The sequence below is a fragment of the Hylobates moloch genome, unplaced genomic scaffold, assembly GCF_009828535.3.
Source record: "Hylobates moloch isolate HMO894 unplaced genomic scaffold, HMol_V3 SCAFFOLD_10, whole genome shotgun sequence".
NCBI classification, from domain to species: Eukaryota; Metazoa; Chordata; class Mammalia; order Primates; family Hylobatidae; genus Hylobates; species Hylobates moloch.
Genome location: NW_026652285.1, coordinates 107,130,771 through 107,138,962, shown reverse-complemented (window position 1 = coordinate 107,138,962; position 8,192 = coordinate 107,130,771).

Below are 8,192 nucleotides of genomic sequence, written 5' to 3'. Positions count from 1 at the left end.
TTCTACTCCAGAGGCGGGGCTCAGATGCTGGGCCAAATTGAGGACCAGCTAAAACAGGAATGGGGTGGAAGCACCTTTCCATAAGACATGCCCACCAGTATGAGTTGACCGTTGCCATGGCAACACCTGGGTGTTACCTCCTCTTTCCATGGCAATAACCCCAGGATCTAGAAATTTCTGCATAAACCACCCCTTAATCTGCATGTAATTGAAAGTAGATATAGATGTGACCGCAGAACTGCTCTGAGCCGCTCCTCTCAGCGCACTGCCTGTGGGGGTAGTTCTGCTCTGCAGGGACAGTCACGGAGCTGCAGCACTGCCTCGTCAATAAAGCCGTTTCTTCCACCCCACCAGGGGCTTGCCCTTGAGGTCTCTCCTGGATGAAGCAAAGAACGCTTGTGGTCCCAGCCCCACTTTGGGGCTCCCTGCTCTGCATCAGCATGATGGGCCTAATAGTTGACTCAAAGTAGGGAGTACCGAAGTCAATGTATGCTGGGGACTCGGCAGTGGGGCTGCCCTGAGTGGAGGAGGAATATCCTGGCAGACTGGCTGTCATCAGGGAGGAGTGGGGTTATGGTTGGCGCGGGAGCCCAGCTGAGGACAGGCATGAGTCAGGGCGGCAGTGGATGCTCTCATGTTCTGGGACCCCAGGCAGGGCACAGTGTAGCTGTGCCACAATGTACACAGGAAAAGGACGAGGGGCCTCTGAAATGTTCACAGTTGTTATTTCTGGGCAGTTCTTCATGTTCTTTAAATTTTCTGCAATTCTCCGAACTCTTTACGTAGCACTCGGGGCCTTTATAATCAGAAATCTAAGAGAGTCACTGCACTCGAAGCCACGCTGGGGCATGGCACCACAGACATGGCACACTGTTCGGCCTGTCATATGCCTCACATACGAGCTCACATTTCTCAAGATTTGCCCACGCACCCAGCCCCATTCTGGGCTGTTGCTCAGGCTATGGCATTGATCTCATTACCCCCCAGTAGGTGAGGAAGGGGCACAGGTCAGGAAAGTTGTGCCAGGTCATATGGTTGGTAACTCGTGCAGGGAAACCTCTCACCTGAACCGTGTCTCTCCTCTACTCTTTCACCTCAACAATCATCAACACAGGAGAAGACTTCTGTGACGCCCCCCCACAAGGCTGCCCCTACACACACCAGCTGCAAGTCTGGGCCCCTGGAACTTCAGACTGGCCGACTTCAGGTTGGCATTCCCATGACCCCCTCTTTCCAGTTCTGTTAACTTGCTGGAGCAGCTCACAGAGCTCGGGCAAACACTTACATTTACAGATTAATGAAAAAGAATATTGCAAAGGACACAGATGAAGAGACGCGTAGGCCGAGGTGGGAGGAAGGGACGCAGAGCCCCCACATCCTTGCTGGGCGTGCTACCCTCCAGGAACCTCACTGAACCGAGTCCTCTTGGGATTTTATGGAAGCTTCATGACGTCAGCATTCCTTCCCCCATGGCATAGGATGGGACCCTCTCATGGGAGGGTCTTCAGACCCACAATCGGAAAGGCGGGAGAAGGTTAGGGTGCCGCCTTGGGGCAGGCGAAAGGAGGGCAGGAGAAGACAAAGGCTGCCCATGAGGCTCAACACCCCCAACATTCTAAAGCAAATGGGAACAAATGCTATGGGAGTTATAAGCCAGGAGCCGCAGACGAAAACCCGTATCTATCCTAACAGCACGTAACTATACAAAATCTATTTCCTGGCCACATAGTCACTTTTTAACGTAACCTTGGTTAACAGCACGGTGTTCCGTGTTTACAGAACACCTGGGCCTGGAGTGAGTGTGCCGGTCAGGTTCACATAGATTTAAAGGATACGAAGGGAAACGCTGCTCCAAATAGCAGACCCAGGGATGCCTGTGGGTGGCTGGTGATGGGCCCCTCTCACCCCTGGGGAGCTGGGCTGGTTGCAACCTGTCCGCCAGCACTGCCAGGCCAGGCTCAGGGCTGAGGATACCCAGGGCAGGTGCAGAGGTGAGGAGGTCCCAGGTGAGCACCCTGGAAGTGGGGTGAGCTCTGCCGCAGCTTTCTTGGGGGAGGGCTGTGGGAGGCGCAGGTGTGTCAGCAACGACCTGAGGCTGTGCTGTGGCCCTGTGGCTTGCTGTCCGTGGCCTTCATCTGCCTCTCGCCTCCTCTGGAAATGAGAGTAACTGTCCCGGCCACCCTGACCCTGCTGACTGAGAGCCTAGCCGAAGGGTAGTGGAGGGGGACCTGCTTTTCAGGCCGGGAAGATTGGTTTCAACCTTAGTTTCTCAGGCAGTTGCAGGTGACAAGGGCCTGCAGCTGTGCCTGGCAGGGCAGGGCCCTACTGTCCAATTCTGAGCTGAATCTTCCAAGCCAATGATCTCACAGACGTGGTGTCAGTGCTACAACAGCCCACGAGGCTGCCGAGCCACTGAGAAACTAGGGTCACCTGCAAGTGAGCGGGTGGGCGGCGCCGGGCGGTGTGGGGGCAAGGATGCCCACAGGGGCTCCTCCTGCAGGGACCAGCCTGGACGAGCCTTCTAGCACATTCTGAGGGAACCAACACCCTCTGCCCTGCTGGTGCTGCCCGCAGAGACTTCGATAGCTGGGTTTTGGGTGGGGCTTGGCTTCTGAATTAAGAGGCCAGTGTGGGGTCCTGACGCACAGCCGGGCTGGGGCGGTGTTCAGAGCGCCGGGCTCCCTTCCTCTCTCGTCACCTTTCATGCAGGGACCTCCAGCCTGCCTTCCCTGGGCTGCTAGGGTGGGGAGGGGTGCGGAAGCTACAGCCTGTGGAGCAAACATGGGTGGTCGACACTGCCGTCTGCCAGGCGGAGCAGCCCTAGAGCGGCACAGCCTGTCCGCTCCCCCACGTCCTCGGAGACAGATGGCCAGAGCCTCTGCTGGGTGGGGGAGAATTCCACACCCTCCTGGCTGGAGGCGAGGCCGCGGGCCACCGGTTCTGGGAGCTCCAGGCTCTGCCTCCCACACCCGTTGCTCTGGACATGCAGCATCGCTCTGCAGGGAGAGAATGGCGGCAGGCCTGGCTGGCTCTGCCTGGCCCCCCGGTGACCTAGTGGGAACAAGCCAGGGCCTGGCTTAGGGCAAGAACCAAGTTAACTGTCTCGTGAATTGGGGACGGGGTAGGCTGCGTGGGCAGAGGTGACAGGGGTGCTTCCCTACCCTCTGCCCTCTGCCCTCCGCCCTCCGCCCTCCGCCCTTTGCCCTCCGCTCTCCAGGTGGCTTTCCCCAGGACCAAGCTCAGCTTTGCCCTGGGAAGAGAATGGAGCAAGGGCCTCCTGGCAGAAATTAGGAACCCAGGACTTTACCCACCTTCAACCAGCCAAGCGGCCTCGGTCAATCCTCTCGAACTGCATACCTCAGTATTCCCATTTGTATAAAGAGGGTCTCCATGCTCTTTGAGGACCAGGATCAGACCTTATAAGTGCAAGGTTAAGGTCAGGCTTTCTGGTGACAGAAGGTGTGCAAGCTGACACAGGTGAGGTTTTGTTGACCTGCTTATCTTGCTGGTTTTCTTCCTCCTGAAATCCCTGCCTACTGTTTCTCCCCCATCACCCACCACCTGCCCCAAAACATTCTCCGCCTGCCAGGTAGGGAGACCTGCAGTGAGGACACCCACACAGGGGGTTTCTGTGTCCCTCAGGAGGGGGTGTGAGGGCAATGACGAACAGGGGAGGGTGGCTAAGGGTGGAATTTCAGGCATGAGCAGGGGCGCCCTGTGTCTAAGCCAGGCACGGAGCAGGGAGGCTCAGGGAGCGTTTCTCCATCCGAGGAGCTCTGGGGGCAGCACACAGCCTCGGGACAAGCCCAGCTGTGGGGCCCGGATCCGGGTCCAATTCAGCCTCAATTTCCACTCATTTCATTTCTCTTGAGTCTCTGGGCCTCAGTTTCCCCATCTTTACATTGGACTGTGGGGTTGCAATGCACAGGGTGGTGAGGATGGATGAGATGAGCCGACTGTGCCTCTGTTAGTATCTCTCAGACCTGCATTCCCCACACACTAAGTCCGGGGCACTGGGGACCTGTGATCCAGCAAACCCCTGCAGAAGGAGGGATGGCGAACCTCTGAAATAAGTAAACAAATCAGTCCCAGAACGAAGGCGGAAAGGAAAGCCGTGGGGATGTGTTTCTGAAGTCAAACACCCTGCACTCAATAAGGCTCCTGGCAGAGGAAGAGTGAGAGCCCCTCCCAGGCCGGGCTGCGGGCTCTCCTGGCGCCTTCCTGCTCAATCCTATTAGCCAGCGAGCAGCAGAAAGAAGCAAAGCACACGCAGAAGGAACGCAGATGTCAGAGACAAAAGACAAAAGGCAGGGTGGGGCTGGGAGGAGGCGCCGCTTGCAGGCCTGGCCAGACCAAGGTCCCTGGAGAGGAGCCGCATGGCTCCAGAGGGAAAGTGGTTTAGCAAACTAGATGGATTCTTCTTATTAGACAAAGCCCTGCCTCCCCCACTCCCACCCCTACACAGCTACAGAAAAAGGCTCTCCAGCGGGGGCATCTTACTCCCACCTCCACCCGGGAGGGGCTGGCGAGCTGGGGGATGGGGAGAGGGAGGAACCCATCCCCTAGGCTGGTCCCCAGGTCCAGCCCCCGGAGCAAGCTGGAGGCCTGTGTGATGAGCACCCTGGCTTCTTCCATCTCCTGCAGGGCCCCAGGAAGCTGCGATGCCCCCATCAGCCCTGGACTCTCTTTCTTCATGCGGAAGGGTCATCTGAGAACCCAGGTCCAGTAGGATCCGGTAGGGGCTGCATTCCCTCCGGGAAACCTGGGAGGTGAGGTTGGGAGGGTCATCCATCCACCTGGTCATTGTGCACTTGAGCGAGGCAGACAGGGTGGAGGCAGAACGGCGGGGTGCTGCGGGGCAGGTGGGCGTGGATCCCCTGCCAGCCTTGCCCACACCCAGGGATGTGTTGGTGTCCGTCAATGAGAAAGTGTGCCTGCAGGCTCGAGCGGGGCTGCAGCCTCCACCACCCACCTGTGCATGGCAGCTCTCGGTGGGGGGCAGTCTGGGCGGGATGCCCAGCGGACCCTGTGGCCTGAGTCACGGTGGATCCCATGTGCCTCACGTAATCCTCCCTGCCCGGACCTCCCCGGCCGTTTTCAGGACCTCAGGAAGGAGGAAGGCATTTGAACATCTTCGAGATCATTTGCAGGTGAGGAAACTGAGACTCCGAGGAGGTGCTCAGGACCTCAAAGCAGGAACACGAGTCAGGCCAGTGCACCTGCCAGGCTCACCCTTTTAGTCCAAGAGGCACGGTGCCCTCCGTTTCCACCTGGCAGGGCCCAGGAGCGAGGCTCTCCCACCTCCACATGCCCAGCGCCCGCCCCGGAGGAAAAACACCATTTCCCAGGATCTGACCCAGAGCGGACTACGGAAAGAGAACAGTGTGTGGGGGCAGAATCCCTCTGGAGACATCCGCTGTGCCTCAGTTTCCCTCTATGTCAAATGTCAGCCTCTGAGCGTTGAGGGTAAACTCTATTCATCATTGGAAAATTTTGCAGGGAAAACACCAAAGAGGAGCCCTATCTCAGAAAAGCCCCCCTGCACGTGCCCCCTCCCCCATTTAGACCTGCTCCCCACCCATGTGCCTGTGCCCCTGGCAAGTCACTGTCGTCTTGTTCCTCTCCCGATGGGGCACATCGGTCAGGACAGAGGCAGGGCAATCAGCTCCACATTGCCTGCCGGCTGCAAGGGGCGGGGGCAAAAGAAATGTATAATTTATCACTGGTTCCAAGAACTAAGGAAAAAGTAACAATAATTCTGTCTTGAGCACCAAGAGCATGTTATTTACAGCCGCAAAACTTTCACAACAATTTGAATGCAAAACAGGGTGAGCCGTATTCATAGCCGTTTGTCCCAATTGGAAAGGAAGGCATTTGAGAGCAAAATAGCACTTTGCTGCAAACCGCTCGCTAAGAAAATGGCAAGGCAGTCTGTGTTCTGAGGGAGGCTGGGAGCTGGAAATGAGCAGGTACCTGAGAAAAAACAGAACAAAAGCAGGTGCAGAAGGCGGTCAATGGCAGCCTGTGCCAAACAGAGCAGGGTGGCTTTCTTTTTATTTAAAATAACATTTTTATTGATTCCTGAATTCCTGCCCAGATGAGGCTGGGGAGGCAGGAAGCCACATGGATGAGATGCCTGGGGAGAAAGCCCGAGATCTCCCAGCACATGCCCTGCTGAGGCTGCCTCCACTCTGCACCGTGTGGCGGGGGCGGTGGGCGCAGCGGACTCAGTTTCCCTTGCTCTTAGGGCGAGCACCAGCACTTCTCTCCCAGGAGCTGAGATGATTCATTAACAACCAAGGAGAGATTTGAAGATGAAAAATGTCCTCGCCGTCTCTGGGATTAATCATCGTATAACGCATGCTCCCTCTCTGTGCGGCGACTTAATTACCTGCCGTCGACAAAATGATTCTCCTCCTGCTCCTCTCTGGAGAAACGCTCCAGTCTGGAGCCCGCGGTACAGATTCTCGGCAAAGAATCAAAGCTCTCTTTGCAGCAGCAGAAAGGCTCGGGAGTGTTTTTATAGAATGAGAGAGAACAAAAGCAGCCTCTGCTGGAGAGGGGCCTCCCAGGTTCGGAAGGGACAGAGCAGGGAGAGATAGAAATGGCTCTAATTTTGGGATTTAAAAAATAGAACTTGATCCTGTTTCCTCCCAAGCCTACTGAGAGGAGTCCTTGGCCCCTCCGACAGCCTGCCCCAAGGGGCAGAGCGGGGCAGGGAGCATGACCTTTCCTGGGCGTGGACCTGTGTTGTCCTGGCCAGGGCCCTCCAGAGAGTTGAGCCTACTGTCTGCTTCTGTCTCAAGACCCGGTCTTAGGGTTAGGGAACGTGCCTTGCAGACCCTTCAAGAGGCCATAGCCACTGGACACCGGGCTTGCTTAGCCAAAGCCTTATCCCAGGTCCATGTGGGTCATGGTCCTTTGTTTTTTGTGTGTGTGCTTTTGTTTGTTTGTTTTTATTATTTGAGACAGAGTTGCACTCTTGCCCAGGCTGGAGTGCAGTGGCGCAATCTCAGATCACTGCAACCTCCCCCTCCTGGGTTCAAGCTATTCTCCTGCCTCAGCCTCCCAAGTAGCTGGGATTACAAGTGTGCACCACCACGCCCGGCTAATTTTTGTATTTCTAGTAGAGACAGGGTTTCGCCGTGTTGGCCAGGCTGGTTCTCGAACTCCTGACCTCAGGTGATCCAGCCTCCCAAAGTGCTGCGATGACAAGCGTGAGCCACTGCTCCCAGCCTGGGTCATAGTCCTTTGTAAAGGGCCACTCAACACCGACCTGCAGCCTCGCTGTTCCCTGCAACTGGGGCGGGGTCCACCTTGCCTGGGGCCGTCCTCATTCTGCTTGTCTGACGTTTTTTAGTGTCTGTTAAGGCTTGTAGGGCCCCTTTCACGCCCACATGTCCTGGTCATCCCAGTTCTAGAAAAGAAGACATTCGAACTAGTCTGAAAGATCAGACAGGGTTTTTTTGTTTGTTTCTATTTTTTGCACCTGGTAATGAAAAGTAATAAATTCTCACTGCATAAAATTTGGAAAGGAAGGAAAAAATAATGTAAAGGAGAAGAGAAGGCCACCCCGGCTTGCTAATATCTTGGAATGTTTATTTTCTGTCATTTTTCCTAGGCGTGCAATTATTCCACCTGGCGAGGGTCATCCTGAACACAGTCATCACACTTAGCCATCTCTAGGCAAGGAGATGGGAAGGGCTTTGGTGGGCAAAGCTAAGGAGAAGGAAAGGCCTCGGTTGGAGGGAAGACTGGGCTCCGCTCCTGCCACTAGCTGCTGTGTGCTCTCTTGCCAGCTGCTCACCCTCTCTGAACCTTGTTCTTTGGCCTGCAGAACTGGCATGGGGTTGCCACAAGGACGATGATCTACAAGCGACAGCAGTGGGCTTCTGCGCAGACAGCCCTACAGAAACCTCTGAGATGGCACCCCCTGCGGTCCCCTGCCCACCACCACCCCACTTTGCTTTTCTTCCCATTGATCTCCACCTGACACAGTGCATGCCAATGCTGGTCTCCCTATCCTCGACCCAGGGGGAGGTGGGGAAGCTCCTGAGAGGGAACCCGCTGTTGTGGTCAAGGCTGTGTTTGTAGGGCACACGAGGCCTGGGCTGGGTGCTCAGTGAAGCTGTGCTGAGTGGATGTAAGGTTTTCCAGGAAAGATGGCGAGGGCACAAGGACGGTTCAGGAGG